Here is a 17,958-nt window from a genome sequence, read left to right on the forward strand (position 1 = left end):
CACCTATCCCTATAGATATCATAGAAATAAGCTGCCCCTGATACCTTAGACATATCAGCACCTGATAGTAAATTTTTAACATTATTCAGAATTAAGGGCCTGATTCAGAGCCAGACGCTCTGACAAGAGCGCTCGCTCTGAATCAGGGCCCTCCTACCTAAAATTGGAGCAGCCTCCTGGCCGCTCGCATAGCTGTGGGTGACCACCCACAGCTTATGCGAGCGGCCAAAAAGATGGTCGCGATGGTCAAGACCATCGCGACCATCGGGCTTGCGACAAGACCCTGCGGTAGGGTCTCGCTGCCACAAGCCCAGGAGTGCTTTTGGCTCTATCAGAGCCAAAAGCACTCCCACTGACATCACTAGTGATGTCAGTGGGGCCGGCCCCAGACGGTAGGCGTTCCCATGGGAACACCTCCATCTGGGCAGCAACGCCCCCGGCACGCCCACCAAAGGGGGCGTGCTGTCACTCACCATCGACAGCACGCCTCCTTTGTTGCGAGACCCATAGCGACGGCTTGGCCGTCACTATGCGGGTCTCGCGCATGCGCACGACGGAGCGGCACTAGGGCACCATTGACCCGCTTGTGAGCGCTCAGCGCTCACGAGCGGGTCTGAGTCAGGCCCTAATTACCTTATTTTGTACTGTATTTCATTGGTCAGAACTATTTTCATGCATTTGATATGGGAAATCATATATTGTTTCATTAGGGCAGACAGGACTTTCCAATTATGGAATGTTGAGACACATATTTTATTTGTAATTGCAATATGCTAGGTGTCAGGATTCAGCCTGGGATCGGCTGTTACTTATCGCAGCACCGGCTTCCCCTAACTAGCGAAGGCAGTGAGACGTCTGGTGTGGTGGTGGGTGACACGCTGAGTATTCTCCCCGGGGCCTAGGTGACTTCCATGCAATCCTCCATATCAGAGTTCCTGCGGAGGTGGTCATGGGCACAGCCATCTTTTCTGTATCACCTGATAGGATCCTTATCCAATGGTAGCAGTGTCAGTTCTCAGCTGACTCTCTCCTCCAATGGACAGCTACCTAGGGGTATAAACAGGACTCCAGGTAACAGGAAGTTGCCTGATCAACTTCACTATTTCCTTGATGGTTGCTGCTGCTTCATTCCAGGCTTCACGTGCAATCTTCCAGTGATTCTTCCCAGCGTTATTTCCCAGTGTGTACTCAGTACATTACCTGATTACTGACTTCTAGTGGCTCATTCCAGTGTTTGTCCTGCGATTGGATTTCCAGTGTGTCCTCAGAATGTCATCCAGTACAGATTCCCAGAGGACTACTCCGGTGCTCGCTCTATGTTAGGATCCCCAGTCTGTACTCAGTACATCACCCGAGTACTAAGTCTTAGTGTCTCAGTCCAGTATTCATCCTGCGCTTGGATCTCCAGTCTGTTCTCAGAAACGTCATCCAGTACAGATTTCCGGAGCACTACTCCTGTGCCCGCCCTACCTCAGGATCCTCAGTGTGTACTCAGTACATCACCTGAGTACTAAGTCCTAGTGTCTCATTCCAGTGTTCATCCTACGCTTGGATTTCCAGTCTGTACTCAGTCTAACATCCAAGTACCATTTCAGTGTCACTCTCCTGTGCCAGCGGTGCATCTGAGTTTCCAGCCCGCGTACTCAGTCCAACATCCGAGTACAATTACAGTGTCACTCTCCTGTGCCAGCGGTGTGTCTGGATCCTCTGCCCGTGTACTCAGTACAATATCTGAGTACAACACAAGTGTCGCTCTTCTGTGCCAGCGGTGTATCTGAGTTTCCAGCCCGCATACTCAGTCCAACATCTGAGTACAATTACAGTGTCACTCTCCTGTGCCAGCGCTGTGTCTGGATCCTCTGCCCACATATTCAGTACAATATCCGAGTACAACACAAGTGTCGCTCTCCTGTGCCAGCGGTGTGTCTAGGATCTCAGTCACGTACTTAGTACACCTTCGGAGTACAATACAAATGTCACTCTCCTGTGCCAGCGGTGTATCTAGGTTCTCAGTCGTGTACTCAGTACACCATCTGTGTACAACACAAGTATCACTCTCCTGTGCCAGTGGTGCGTCTAGGTCGAAATCTGGCCTCATCCATTTCCCACCGGTATACAATTCCTAGAAGTTATTCTATTGTGCCAATACAGTAGCAGCAGGGTACTGAGTTCTCTAGTGCTTCACCCTGAAGTACATTCTCCTGGGCCTCCCCGGTGTTACTTTTCTCCATTTCCCACTTGTATCAGATACCTGACCAAAGGGCCGCAACCTGCTTGCTGGGTGCAGCTTAAACTCATATCCCGCTTGGAGGGGTCACTGGTGAACACCTCTCAGCAAGTTAGACTCCGCGCCTTTGGTCAGGCCTCGTCAAAATCCGCTACTTGTGGACGAGTAGGACATACATCCATGCCCTTCACCTCCGATTCCTTCCTCACCCTAGGACCTCAGCTTTCAGCTCCTCAGTAGGAGATCCTCCTGAGCAGATCGTGGAACATGCAAATATATCACTGCCTTGACAAAGCAACTTACAGGTGAAACGCGCATTGGCACTCCATGCTGCCGCTGGTCCCAAGCACCAATGAATGCTAAACATGTTGTAAAATATATTTATGTATATGTGATACCGGGCTAATGGGAATTGCATATGTAGCCACATGTGTGATCATGCTCAGCGGTGATATTTGCTGAGACGTGACAAAAACAATACAGTGCACTCATGTGGCTACATATAAACAATTGATAATACAAATCGATATAGCCACCATGCATCCCGCAGTACAGAGGATAATCAATATTATCTTAATAAGAGACACAGTAACTTCTGCACGGAGCTGAAAGTTGTAACTAATTGTGTAAGAAACTAATACGTGAGAAAGTACATAACTAAGTCATATCTGCAACACAGTCTGTCTTAGAACTGTTACAGTTTTGTTGCTATTACAAAAGCAACAAGCATTTGCAGAATATAAGATCATGGGAATTCTAGATCTATACATATATTAACAACTGATATTCTGTGTTACTAAAAATAATACAATTGTGTGACTGTATAACATTAAGATATAACTGCAGGGCAGGGCCAGATTAACAATGGGGCGGATGGAGCTACAGCTCCAGGCCTCCACATAAAAATAGGCCCATTGCCATGACAACATGATGTTGACTGGCCATCTGCTCTCCACACGGTCAGCCATAAATCATAAGTAGTAAATTTGTATTTCTATTTACCTCACAAAATGAAGGATTTTTTTCCTTTTACATATTTAGGGAGACATTGGAACAGAGAGTATAGGGGGTACACGCCCACATGGCACTGGCCACACCCACACAGCACTGGTCACGCCTCCTCTGCTTCTCTTAATAGGCCCTTTGGTCATTTTCAGCTCCAGGCCCATGTGGCCATCAATCCGGCCCTGCTGCAGGGGCTGGAGAGATGATATCAAAAGCAATTGGCTTACTTCACCTTGGGAAACATTGAATTCACACTGAAAGTGTGTGGCTACATATTCCCTAATTAAAGTATACTAATTAAACATAGTGTGAAATTTAAGCACTAAAAACTTACCATTAGGTATACTTATTAATAAATCCCGGGTACTGTTACAATACACGTGTAAAAGACCGATGGCAGGTGACATTTTAAATCACCTTTTCCTATATATATGCACATATCTTACTATACTCTTTTATTTTAAATATTTCGCCTTTTCATTTCATTTTTTGGACCTAGATTAAACCCTTTTAATAATAAAGTCAATAAAAGTTATATTTTATTATGTAATCAGAGAAACTAATTGAATATCGAATTACTATTACCGTATAAGTGCACCAAACATAAATCTTTCCTTTTTTCTTGGTCTTCTTAATTTATGTAAATCCTAAAGATTGTCAGGTAGCACCTTCATATAATTATACTGAAATAAATATTTATGAAGTTCTAGGATGTTGGAGAATCATCAAAATATAAATTCTCTGTAGTAGAGAGATATATAGGAATATATATTTTTGGTGCGAGATCATATTTCTTGTTTCTTTCGTATATCATTTAGGTGGTTATTTAGAGGGGTTACACTAGTGTAGGAGCCACTCTTCCAAAGATCTGACCTGGATCCTGGAAATCACACCTGGGATAGGTTCAATGAAAATATAAAGATGATGTAAAGACAGCAAATGGGAGAATGAGGAGCCCAGGAAGACCCATCATTGCCACTGGTATGAAGGATGGCAGGAAGAGGAGATATGACTTTGTTATCCATGTGATGTTAGAGTCTGTCACTCAGTCTGTGTCAGTAAGTTTCTGCTGGCATCTGTCAGTAAATGTTTGTTAGCATGTAACAGTATCAGTCTGTGGGTGCAGAACCATCTCTGTTACTATGTGTGGTTCTAAAATAAAATAGTATTTGTGTGTCATAATAAATAATGTCCCCCTAATTCAAAGGGTAACCTGTACAAAAGCACATGGCATTATGTTTATATGTTATATATACTGTATATATTAAACTTGTCCTCACTTTACACTAGTGAAGAGGTTCCCAAATGCAGTCCCCAAAGGCACCCCAGCAGTTCAGGCTGTAGAGATATTCATGGCTGAGCACAGGTGGTTAAATCAAATTGACCGAGGTACTAATCAAGTTACCTGTGGTCAAGCATGGATATACTTAAAAGTTGTACTTTTAGGGTGACTGAGGACCGAGTTTGGGGACCTCTGCACTAATGTATTCAATAACTAACCCTGCTTGGAGAACTCAGTTATCTCATTTAACAAAGAAACTACTTATCTGCTCCAGTACCTCTTTTGGACTCTATCAGTAGAACGCTGCAGTGCCATGGTCCTGCTTCTTGCAAACCTCATTCACAAACCATTATAGGGTTGCATATACCATGGGAAAAGTATCATAGGGGAATCTGAACTTAAGGTGCAGGGAAGACTCATTTGACACTGTCAGTTTTAAACAAATATTAACCATTTTAAGTTGAGCGGTCTTTAAAAGCCAGCAACAAAAATTATAGGTTCTCAGAACTGTTTTAAGTTTAGCATTGCTATCATAGTACCACACTTACCTTCTGGAGACCTTGCCTATGTAATTGGTTATTAGTTATTTATGTGTAATGCTCACATAGTACTCTTAATTGGTACTTCATCATATTGATATAGTATGCTTATTTTAAGTCACTGTATACATATGCAATTTTTGTGTCAAACAAAAGTATTACAGTATCTTTGTTCTGAAAGTAGCAGATTAAGGAAGCTCCAAATGGACTTTAGACGAAGAGAGTCTGCATTCCATGTCTCTCTGTCATCACTTCCCTGAGAGGAACTTCTATTGCTCACTGATGTAGTTATGGTGCACTCCTAACCTAATCCCTTTTATAGCTAACTCATACTATCATGAGTATGGCATATGTTTTATGCTATAACCTCTATTACTGGCTCCATTGGATCCTATAATTGTATTGTGATTTACAGCCGTGGTTACACAGGAAGAACAGCCGGAGGATTCGAAATAAAATTACCACAGAAACTCAGCAAAGAATACAGATTTGATTTATGTGAACCTATTTCAATAAGTGCTACCCGGCTCAGCTGCGTGACTAGATAGATGTGAGATAGATGTATGGTCAGTCCTTGGTGTTTGTGTAGTATCCATTTATAATGCTTTATTCATTGATGATTGCAACAATCTAGCCTCATTGTGAGGACTCAGACCTTAAACCTTCCATTTCTTTACCTGTTGAGTCACTATTATATCTCTTGAGTTTCTGCAAATTCCTCTGTGTTGGAGCCTCTGAATAATTATAAAATTTTGAGCTGACTCATAAAATACCAAAAAAGGATATAAGCAGTCGCAGAGGATATACACCTGTACATTCCATTTATCATCTGACTAAAACAATGTTTTATTCCCTCATGGGATTTGCCAGTTTGGTGCACACATGACAAGGAAGAATTGTGCTGCCACTTGTTTTACAAATAAGACCACGGGCCTGAGTCATTAAGGATCGTTATTGTGATTGCAGCTCCGTAATCGCAAGCAGGTCAGCTGCAAAAATATGCTAATTAATGCAATCGCAATGCCATCACACTGCCAACATAGAGACGCCCACTGCCTCCCGCTAACGCTATCTCACATCCGTATTACCTTGCACACCTCCATAAATATTGGTAACATCAAGTACCATCAGCCCCTCATGCAGAATGACAGCAGCCCTGACCTTACTTAGAAATTGCTAACCTCGTTGCACACAGTGAGTACTCATGCTGCGTATGCCGTCACAGTAGCTAATTAATGCACGCCCATGCAATGGTGATCAAATGGACAGACACGCCTGCGTTTCTCCGACCACACCCCTGTCACCATCCCCAAATACTCACTGCCTGTCAATCACTTTGCGGTGGCTCTCTGTGGTCAGTGTGATCGCAGTGCAATTGCAGTGGTGCCTTTGCGCACGCAGTACGCAACAATTGGCCATCTTCATACGCTTTAGCAATAGCGATCTTTAATAAATCAGGCTCCATATACTGCCCAAATCCCAAAAGCTGTGCAGTTGTACTATAAAGATACAAGGACAAGATGAGACTTGAGGCAGTCTGGAAATAGAGGTCCTGATTTTGAGTCACATAGAATGCAGTCTAATTCTGGTTGCTTCTTGTGATTGGAAGTCCCATGTGAACCTCCGCCTAATTCAGAGTTGGACACATTTATGTGACCGCACCCGCCCCAGCCCTCAGTCTCTGAGAGCAGCTGCCATCAATATTATCAGCATTTGTGCAGCCCTAGCCCTGGTGCCTGAGATCTTACGAATCTGATGGATCTCTGCATATGCTCAGCTCATATTAGAACAGAACTCTATGCACAAGCCCAATACATTTATACTACATGTGAGCACCCAGTACCAGCGACCTTGCCACTCAATAACACCCATCCAGCGTTGAGAAGTGACAAACTTCTGGGTTCTTGAGATGTGCACACGGGACCCGTGACTAAAGCTAGGTGCACACTATAAGACTATATGACCAATCTGGCTGGCTGGAAGGAAAATCTGGTAATGTATGGGAGCAAATGACAATCTACCATTTGTTCCCAAACACTGGAAAATGGACTAAAACAGTCTTTTGGACAAATTGGTTAAATCAAACAAATTTAATCAATTTCTCTAAATGACCATTTTTGCTTACTCCATCTTGGATTTATATCACACTGAACTGAAATACTGAAATACCTTATCTTGTTCTGAGAATTACGCCCCAGCCTAAGATCTATTCACACCCAGTTTGGTTTTTATGTAATCAATTAGTCTGCAGCCAACCATATATCCTACGATTTTATATTGCTTATAAATCCATTAGATGAACCAAGCACATTTGATGATTCATGTTTTTTTGTTTTTGTGTTTGTATTTTTATGATTGATTGGATTGATATATGTGTACCTCATGCATATTGTCTCCCCACCCCACCCCCCACCCCTCTTTTTCCATTTTGTATGCTATAAATGTTATGTGAAATGAACATTTGAGACAGCAAGTTATCATTTTGCTGTGGGTGGACCTTTGCGCAGTCAATCTTTGTTGGTTTATATCTGTAGGTTATTGCAGATTTCTTTTGTTGACAGCAGCATTGTCCCTCCACAAGATCCTTGGTGAGACATCTGAAGTGTCACTGAGCCTATGCTGCAGTGACACTCCAGATGCTCCGTTACCTGACACTGTCAGACCATACTAGATGGCTGCTTTAGCATCTTCAACTGAATCATCAGTGACCATTTTCTGCATCACTGTTAAATTCCGGTGAGTCCTATTGAACTGAGATACACCACACATGCTGAGGCCGCACAATATAACCCCTTCTTATTGGAACCACGGTCAGAGCACCCTGCAATGTCCTAGATATCAGGGTGCCTCTTACCTATAGTTACCAACAGCAGACATGTGTCTCTGTGTCTTTGTTTTCAATCCTTACTATTCTCCCTGTTCTCTCATCCACATTCAATGCATGCAAAACGGTGAGACAGCAGAAGCAGGGAGATAACTATCGTGTGGCTCTTTACTTTTCTTTCCATTACACCACACTCTCCGAAGAGAAATTATATGCGCATAACAGTGGGTGGGATTGATCATTACATTCTTACATTCTTACAATCAGAACATGTTTATCACCCTCTGATACATTTTAGTTAATTACGCTGTCTATATTGATAATTGCCATATACAGATGTGGTGAAAAAGGCAATTTATGTACTGATTGTTCAAACTGCCAAGAATGTTCTATAATTCTATAAGCCTGCCCTGCCCAATATGGGAATAATTAATGTGGTTATTTCGAAAATCTCATAAACACAGCAGAATTATACTCTGTGACTTTGGGAGTATGTGTGGTCTGGTCGACACTCTCTGTATGTCTGTAAATAGTTACTTAACTTTCTGAAATGTACTAGATATGACAGACATTCAGTATGCAAAATAAAGCATAGGTGTTCTCAGTGGCGTAAATTCATCCCAGACGCCTGGAGGCAAGTTATAATCTGGTGCCCTCCCCCCGTCACAGCCCCTGACACAGTAATGTAGCAATTTGTATGCAGACAGGCTATAGATAGATGGAGGCAGCAGCTGATGGTCTGACATGGAGCTCTACACTAGTGTATGGCGGCTTCTCAGGTGCCGGGAAAAGGAACCATGTATTGGGCAGCCATGTCGGTACACTTCGGGTACATAGTTACAGCCCTAAGTGGGGTGAATATGTTGTGGACAATGGAGGAGGTGCCCCTTCAGAGCTGGAGCCTGGAGGCGATCCTTCTCCATATATATATATATATATATGAGCATTTATCTATAAAGGATTAATGTATTTTTCTTACTAAGGGGTAAATTTACTAAAGTGAGAGTTTTTAGAAGTGAAGATGATGCCCATAGCAATCAATCAGATTCTACTTAACATTTAACTAGCAGCTTCTAGAAGATAATAGCTAGAATCTGATTTGTTGCTATGGGCATCATTTCCACTTCTAAAAACTCTCACTTTAGAAAATTTACCCCCATAGGCCCGTATTCAATTTGTGGCGAAAAGTCCAGACTTCTGAACTGTTCGCCTGTTTTCCAGCCGGAAAAGTTTTGCGCGCGTCCCCTATATTCCCCGTATAAAATGTCAAAGGACGCGAAAACGGCAACAGGCGAAACTTGGATCGGCGAAAAAAAAACGGTATTTTCGGGAAATCATCCTGGGACCCCCCTAAAGATGTTCAGATATGTGGGATCACTACTGGTACCCCCATTTTGCATGCAGAAGGGAAGTCGGGTTTTAAATAGCTGCGGCAGGTGCATAAATGCGGCTTGGAAGAAGGTGATGCAGGAGAGCATTTAGCAATTTTTTGGGGGAAAAATAACTATGCTCATCAAATTTGGGGTACATGAAAATGGGTGCAATCATATTTTTAAGTCCCTAAAAGGATTTTTAAAAATTTGTCAAAAATGCACCTGCCACTACTCCCCGCAATGAAGAAGACACCTGCCGCATACCTCCGAACCCCTCTGGAATCTATTACGGTGCTTTAGGATGTGTTCCCACTTTTTTTAACCCCAAACTTATTTCCAAAATGTAAAAAAAAATTTGTTGTGTCCCGATTTTTTATTTTTTAACACAGATTGTTTTTTGGGGTCATTCCCAAGTGTGCAGGCTATTTGTTTTAAGCCTGCACCCCTAAAGCCCAATTCTGCACTTTTTTTCAGCAGCTAAAGACTGGCAAAATATTATCCCCTTTTTTTTACATTGACTTTTCGCAACGGCGAAAAGTCAATGTAATTGAATACGGGTATATTGGAAATAGGCGAAAATGACGTCATCGGCGATAAATTATCGCCGATAACGGCCTTTTCAACCCATATTGAATATGGCCCTAAGGCCCGTATCCAATTTGAGTGGAAAAGTCCAGACCTTTCGCCTGTTGGACTTTTCGCCTTCTTCACCTGTTTTCCAGGTGGGAAAGTACCGCGCGTGTGCCCGATATTCTCCGTATTCAATTTCAAAGGATGCGAAAACAGGAATAGGCGAAACTTGGATTGGCGAAAAAAAAAACGGGAATTTCCAGGAAATCATCCTGGGACCCCCCTAAAGATGTCCAGCCGCTACTCCCCGCAAAGAAGAAAACACCTGCTGCATACTTCCGAACCCCTCTGGAATCTATTAGGGTAGTTTAGGTAGTGTTCCCACTTTTTTTTTTTTTAACCCCAAAATTAAAAAAAAAAATTTGAGGGGTGTCCCAATTCGTGATTGATACATATTTTTGATGGTAAGTCTTTTTTATATATATATATATATTCATTAAAAGTTATGTTTTAGGTGTTGTTATAATTTAAGAGTGCTCCAAAGAGGAGTTTTCCTTCTTTCTACACTGCTTCCTTGCAAGATACAACGCCTTCAAGTGACCGATATGTGTAAGACTCAGTATCGCTTGTAAGTAATTAAAGATTTGTAAGCAGCCCACAATCGCTTGAACTCTCCGTATTCAGAATTACGTGCTATTCAGAATAAGGCCCATTGTGATGAGTAGAACCAGTTAGTTTCCTGATACCCTGTCATTATCACTAATGCCTTTGGGCCTGATTCAGAGCCACTCGTAAGTGGCAGCTCGTTCGCTCCGAGCGATGTTTGCCCAACTGCGCATGCGTACGGATCGTTATACGCATGCGTGAACCAGTCAGTGCGGCCGAAATTCATGTGCTCGCAAAATAGCGAATGCCTGCTAATTTGAGTGACAGGATGAGGCATATGTGGGTGGTAACAGGGGAAGGTGCTTGAAAACGGGGAGTGGAGATCCGATCGCAGGCATGCTTAAAGGTAAAAACGGGCGTTTTATGGGTGTGCATATTTAAAACAGCAGCGTCATTGACCACGTCACTGGGTTATTTTATAGCCAGAACTGCTCGCAAAATTGTGGTAGCAAAAACCAACCACAAGAATAGCGAGCAGCTCATACCCTGTTCAATGTACTCGATTAATCTAATAAATAGCGGACATGACGTAGGATGCGAGCGGACAGGGGGCGTAGTTTCCCAAAAAATGACGCAAGTTTTGTTCGCTCGTTCAGACCTAGAGGCGTGAACAGACCGCAAACAGCGAACGGTTCATTTGAATAGCCACCCCTATTTTCTGGACGAGCAACCGCAAATAGCGACCGGCTCTGAATCAGGCCCTTTGTCTCTGCTATGCAGTGTAAAAAGAATGTGCAGGCAGCATGTTTAGGTGTCATCAAGGGTTACAGATGATTTGAATACAAAATTAAAGAAAAACAGTTTAGAATGTTTCTTTTTTTAACCAAATGCAGATAAAGGGTATATGAAGATTTATATAAACTAGTTTTTGTGTCAGTTTTAAATGCAGTTTGATTTAATTCCCAAAATTGTAAAGAGATGTATTCAGACTATTTTCCTCTATCCCTGTTTGCAGATAAATAGGCCTAATAATCACTCTGATATTCTCTGAAACTTATGCAGAAACTGCTGTTTTCACATGATTATCAATCCTGTAGGTATGGGAGGTATCTATTAAAGTTATAAAGCAGGAGACATATTACAGATATATCCTGTGTTAATTTATGACTCACAAAACACCTTTTTCACATAGACCTCTATGGGAATGACAATGTAATCCAATTTACCAAGTTCAGTAAAGCGATGCGTTAGCCACTGTAATCTATAGACCCAGCAGCCAATACTGTGGTCAATGGTCCAATTGCCAAGCATTCGCAGTAGGTAAGAAGCATTGGTGTAATGGATGCAGGGTGTGCAGTCCACATGAACCCCTGGCACAGAGGGGCCCACATCGCACATCCTACACCCATGTTTAATACTTACCTCTCCAGAGTACCACGTCATCTGTGCGTATTTATTGTAACAACTGTTGCTAATTACTGTGGAAAGTAACCACTTGAAATTGTTTATTATATGCTGACATTTCTCTCCCTAGAAGGGAACAACTGTCTCATAACAATCCTAGATTGTCCATCTAGTTATTGTAACAAACATGTTTACAATATATTTTATGCTATAATGTGCTTCTTTGAACTTTGTATATTCGAATGAAATTGCTTAAGAATATCTGAATCAGACAAGTGTTTACAACTGAGAACATTACTACTTTTATATACCACTGGTGAAATAAGTAATTGTGTCTTACTCTAGGAGTATTCATGTATGATTATTTTCGCCTTATCGATCAGTAATTTAGAGTCAATGGTGGACTCACTGATATCTTATACTTAACTATATACACAATCAATATTTATTACTTATTATTTAGTTTTCATATTTTAAGAGTATACCAATAAAAATGTCATTTTAATATTATCATCTTTTCTTATTGAAGAATTATTATTGAGTAAGAGTGCTCCACAAAGGAGTCAGCTTTTTTTTCTTGTGTTAACAAGAATCTTTTGTACATTGTACACGTCAGTGCTGCAGCAGCACTTACACTGGAAATTTGCACATGCACAGTAGAGAAGCCTCCAGGACCATGGAGCAGGCATTTTTTTACCGGAGACCTTCGCATGTGCAGTAGACTCTGGTACAATATTAGAGTCTACTGCACTACAGAAATGAGGGGGCCCACACGGAGTCTCCACATGGTCCCCCTCCTCTCTAATACCACCCCATGTAAGATGGGCAGTAAAGTGAAAGCTAGCATGTTAGGCTGGTTACATACTGGAGCGATGCGCATTAGTTCCGACATCAGAGCAAATGTCCGTGAACAGAGATTGTGCGACCACACTGGACGACTTTAATGAATGACAGAATGTCACAGTGACATCATAAATGCACTGGCCACTAGCGATATCGCTAGGTGCAGCACATCAAACCTAACGACCATCGTTAGCGACCTTGGGAGTACGCAATCAAGTATATTGGGTGGACTTTGCTCTAGTGTGTACCTGGTTTTACTCGTCACTGTAGGGATGGGCTCTTATTTGAGCCCCACATTTGTTATCTCTGCAAAAAGACTAGATAACATTACATTTATTGGGGCAAAAAGTTGTTCAGTATTTAAATACACCCCAAAGTATATATATAGATGCCAATATTACTAGGTGTCAGTAATTTGGTAAAATTTCAATCTCAATCATTTAAAGAAAGATATATACACATTTTGTCTTTTGCAGAAAAAAAGTGATTTGCTAAATGTATTTCTTGCTCTGTAGTGTGTAATGTCCTGTGTCCCTCCTCCGTTTGACAGGAGTGAGATAAAAACACATTGGTTCTTATTCAGAGGTGGACACAGTGGCATTCATAACTGTGGTTTCGGGTGCAGCACACTTGCGAAAATTTGCTAATGATTTAGCCGATATCTTGTGTACAGCGACGCACACCGCCGGCGGCTCATATCTGCCGTCTTACATGCATAAGACACAACATCGGGAACTTCATTCGCACCATCAAACTTCTGAGAAACCCTATGATATCTCAGAATGTCCGTCTCATTTAAAGTGCCTGTGGCCAGTCCAATTAGGAATGAATTTACAGTGACTGACTAGGGCACGCCCAGAAAATGGTGGTGACAAGCCTGCATTTTTGTAGATACCTCTGTTACCTCCCCCAATTGGTTACTACCTGTCACTCACTTTGCAAATAAATCCTCACTGCGTCTGCCGTCTCTAAACAATTACTGTGCGTGCGCAGTGCAGCTGTGACAAATGCAAAGTGGCAAAAAAATTGCTCCACTGCGTCCGACATCTACATTGAGTCTACCTCTGAATCAGGCTCAGGGCCGTATTCAATTAGAAGCGAAAAGTGTGAGGCCGGACTTTTCGCCATCATCGGGGGTTTTGGGTGCGAAAAAGTATCGCGCGCATCCCTGCTTATCCTCGTATTCAATTCCAAATCAGCAAAAACGGGACCCGGCGAAACTCAAACAGGCGAAAAGTGCTGTCATTTTTGGGGAAATCAGCCTGACACTCTCCAAAAGATGCTCTGACGTGGAGGTTCACTATGGGTACCCCCGATTAGCCCTGCTGAAGGTATTTGGGGTCTTTGAATGGTCTCAATAGGTGCTATTTAGCGTCTTTGGGACAGTGGTGAAGAATAGCATTTAGCATTTTTTGGGGGGAAAATAAGTAGTTCCAGCAAATTTGGGGTACATGAAAATGGGTGCAAGCATATTTTAAAGTCACTAAGGTCAAGCATTAAAAAGCGCCAAAAACGCACCTTCAGCAAACACCTGCAATCAAAAATACACCTCCCCCTTACTTACAGACCCCCCAAAGGCTATTTAGCTAGTTTTTCATTTTGTACTCCCAGTGCTTTTTGGGGTGTCCTTTGTGGGGGGTTTTTTGCGTTTTTTGACGCAGTTAGCGTCAAGGGGGGTGTCAAAAGGGTGCAGGGTGATTGCCGCAATTTTGCACCCCAAAACCATAATTCTGCACTCTTTTACACTGGGTATTCATTGGCAAATCATTTCCGCTGGTTACAAGACGCAAACTTTTCATACTGGCGAAAAGTCGGACAAATTGAATATGGGGATAAGTTCAAACTGGCGAAAATGATGTCATCAGTGAAAAAGTATCGTGGAAACTGACTTTTCGCTTCTAATTGAATACTGGCCTCAGCGAGAGACATCACCACCCCTTTTATTAAGGTACCCATACACTGATCATACTTAATGGTTGGGGGGTGAGGTGGCGGGGGGTGGTACTTGTCTATCTTTTCACTATTAGCTTCTCACCTAGGAATAATACAATAAATTGGGAATGCTGATAATGCACCAAAAAAAATAAAAAATCAAATATGTGAAGATCAAGCAAGCAATATATCGAGAGATGGACTGAAATATTTGAATTAACAAGATCATTCTAGCTACAGTGTGTACATATGCATTCACAGATCCATAGTGTTGTGCACATCAATAGATGTGCTGTGCAATGCAAGTTAAACTCTTTAAGCCAGGCATTCCCAAACATGGTCCTCAAGGCAAACTAACAGTCCTGGTTTTAAGGATAGCCATATTTTAGCACAGGTGACTTAATCAGTACCTCAGTTATTTTGATGTAACCATCTCCTTAAGCATGGATATCACTAAAACCAGGACTTTTAGTGTGCCTTGAGGGCCGAGGTTGGGAATCACTGCTTTAAGCAGTATATTACCTTCATTTGTTTCTCTCTATGTGATATGTAGATTACTTCCTATGATTTTTCCCTTGCACATTCCATTTATTAGAAAACACATTGTTTCATAATTCAGTGTTTTGCAATTTTTAAGAACAATGCGGGTTTGAGTTTAGGAACATTTGGCCAGAGTCTGGAATTTCCAACAGGAAGGGCACATAGTTTTGATAAAAAAATCTCATATGGTTCACTTAACTCTAGCTATAAGTAGAATCATCCTATAATTAATATGCAGTGGGAATAATGCTGATGTAAGTGTACAATATGGCAACCATCAAGGGTCATTTCCAAACTGAACAATGCTGCTAATATATTTCTATATCACCAACAGGTCACTTTCAGTATATTACACCATAACATTGTTTTTTCTCGATCAGATTCACATCCCACCAAATTCCAATGTTAATACTAAGTGCTAATCCCCTACTTCTTGTTCCATTCTTCTGTGGTCCATCTATTTGGATGGTTTGGTGAGGTTATGGATTGGATTATTTTCCCGTAATCTGCCATGCCAAACTATATTGCTGATACATCTGATTAGTGACAACATCAATTTAGATCACCATTAGGATATTTTAATTCAGAATTTTGCCGTTAGTCTTGCACATAACAAAAAATACTCCCACGGTGCGGTCTCATTCTGGTTGAGGAATGGACCGGGCATTTTTGAAATAACTACCACAGAATACAGTAGATGACAACAGAACATTACAGAACATAAAAGATTGAATGTGATATCAGAAATCATATAATACAAAACAAAGTAAACTACTGAACTTTTGAGCTAAAATTAGAGATAAGAAGAAATAAAGAAATAAGAGAAAATTAAGGAAAGTGAGGAGGGGAAGGCAGGGTAGGGGGGTATGGGAAACCCAGTAGGATATAACACAGATAAGGCAAGCCAGGAACGCCTGAATCCCAACCCCAGTAAAGAGTCAGATAATAAATTACACCAACAGTAAAAGCAAGTGAGTGAACCCCGGTCCGGGAAAGACTATAAATGATGTTAAGGGGTAAAGAGGGAAGCAAATGCACTGGAATCTTTAAAGTCAAGCCAACTGAACCAGATCAACATAAACTGATATGCTTTGACAAAGACTTTTTATATAAGGACACTGATATATCGGAGTATGAGAGGAGCCAGAACCCCAGTCCTGTCAGGACAGAAGGACCCAGTATTTATTTGGCTAAATGAGCATTACTGACTCTATATACCTTGCACCCACACTACTTTGTCCCCTTTAGTCGTTAAGTCCCTATCCCACATCTGTATGAAAGAAGGTTCATCACTAAAAAGTACCTTCAAAATTATTTTATAGATGCCAGATACGACATGGGCAGGGGGAGATTTTTGGATGCACGTCATCTCAAAATGAGTTAAATTTCTACCAAGGACCCCCACAACCCCTAATGAGAGCATAAAATGGTGAATCAGAAGGAAGCCCCAGTATTCAGTGTCTTGGAGAGAAAATTCATTTTGGAGAGCTTGGATAGATTGTGTTCCGTTTATGAGAAGATGACATACACTTGACAGCCCTGCACCATGGAACTCCTCCTGCTGAATACCTGGTTGAAATAAGGACTTATGAAGAAAGGGAGCCAACAGAGAAGGAACTGAAGAGACACCTTATTTGGGTCTTAGCTTTCTCCACAAGCCAGTGTAGGGCATATGGTAGGGTGATTCACACAAGGCATTTTATGGCCCAATGAAAGGTATTGAAGAGGGAAAGGGGATGACAAATTCACAATATCCACCCACTGTTTCTTAACTCCCTCCCTTGTTCAAGTCAAGAACCTAAAGGTGCGTAAACAAGATAAAATATCTTTGAATGATATGAATGAAAACAATATTGTTGAATGATATATCATTCATATAGTTCAGTGTGTATGCAATGAGCGACCAACGATGCGTGCTCCCAAATAGACGATAACGATATCTTTGGTCATCCATACATGCAGGGCAATTTGGATGATATCGTCAAGAATTGCCTGTTCAGACATGTGGCAGGATGACTTCACTGAAAGATATCTTTCAGTGTGTACACAATATTGTTTGTCCTGCACTACATAAAATTCAAGGGAAATCTTTCAACGATATCGTTCATTGAACATAACGTACCATGTAATGCACCTTTACTTAAAGCAATCGCTTGGTGATAGGCAGATAACATTGGAAGCTGTTTACCACCCTGGTGCTTATGTATAAACAAAAGGGAATGCTAAAATTTGGGTTAAAGAGGGTTGTAGTTTACAGAAAATAGTTTATTGGTGAAATTTTTGAGTAGAATCCCTAGATATGTAAGGTGAGAGAGATGCCATTTAAAGGGGAAGAATGGTTTCAGTGACTCCACCATGTCCACGGGGGAAGAGATATTGAAAACAGAAGATTTTGTGTAATTGATCTTAAAATTGGAAAGGTGTCCAAACTTACTGAAATTAGAAATTAACCAGGGGAGTGCCATTATTGTATTGGAAACAATGGCTAACAGGTCATCTGCAAACAATGCCAAGCGATAATCTGTGGGACTTGCGGTTATACTCTGATATAACTAACATGGAAATACGCTGTATCCCATTGTAATTATTTACTTAAACAATTTCATCCAGTTATTTATTATTTTTATTATATATTTTTTTGTGACAACCAAGATATTTATTAAATGTCACACTTGATGCAATTGTCTGGATACAAACAAGCTGATTCAATGCAAACCATGCAGTGACAATTTGAGTGTGTCTTAGATGTTATTGTATGATATTGCAGTATTATTGACACACTTATGCCTATTTTTTGTCTGTCTTCATTATTG

Source organism: Taudactylus pleione, unplaced genomic scaffold (genome assembly GCF_031769625.1).
Source record: "Taudactylus pleione unplaced genomic scaffold, aTauple2 ptg000116l, whole genome shotgun sequence".
Lineage (NCBI taxonomy): Eukaryota > Metazoa > Chordata > Amphibia > Anura > Myobatrachidae > Taudactylus > Taudactylus pleione.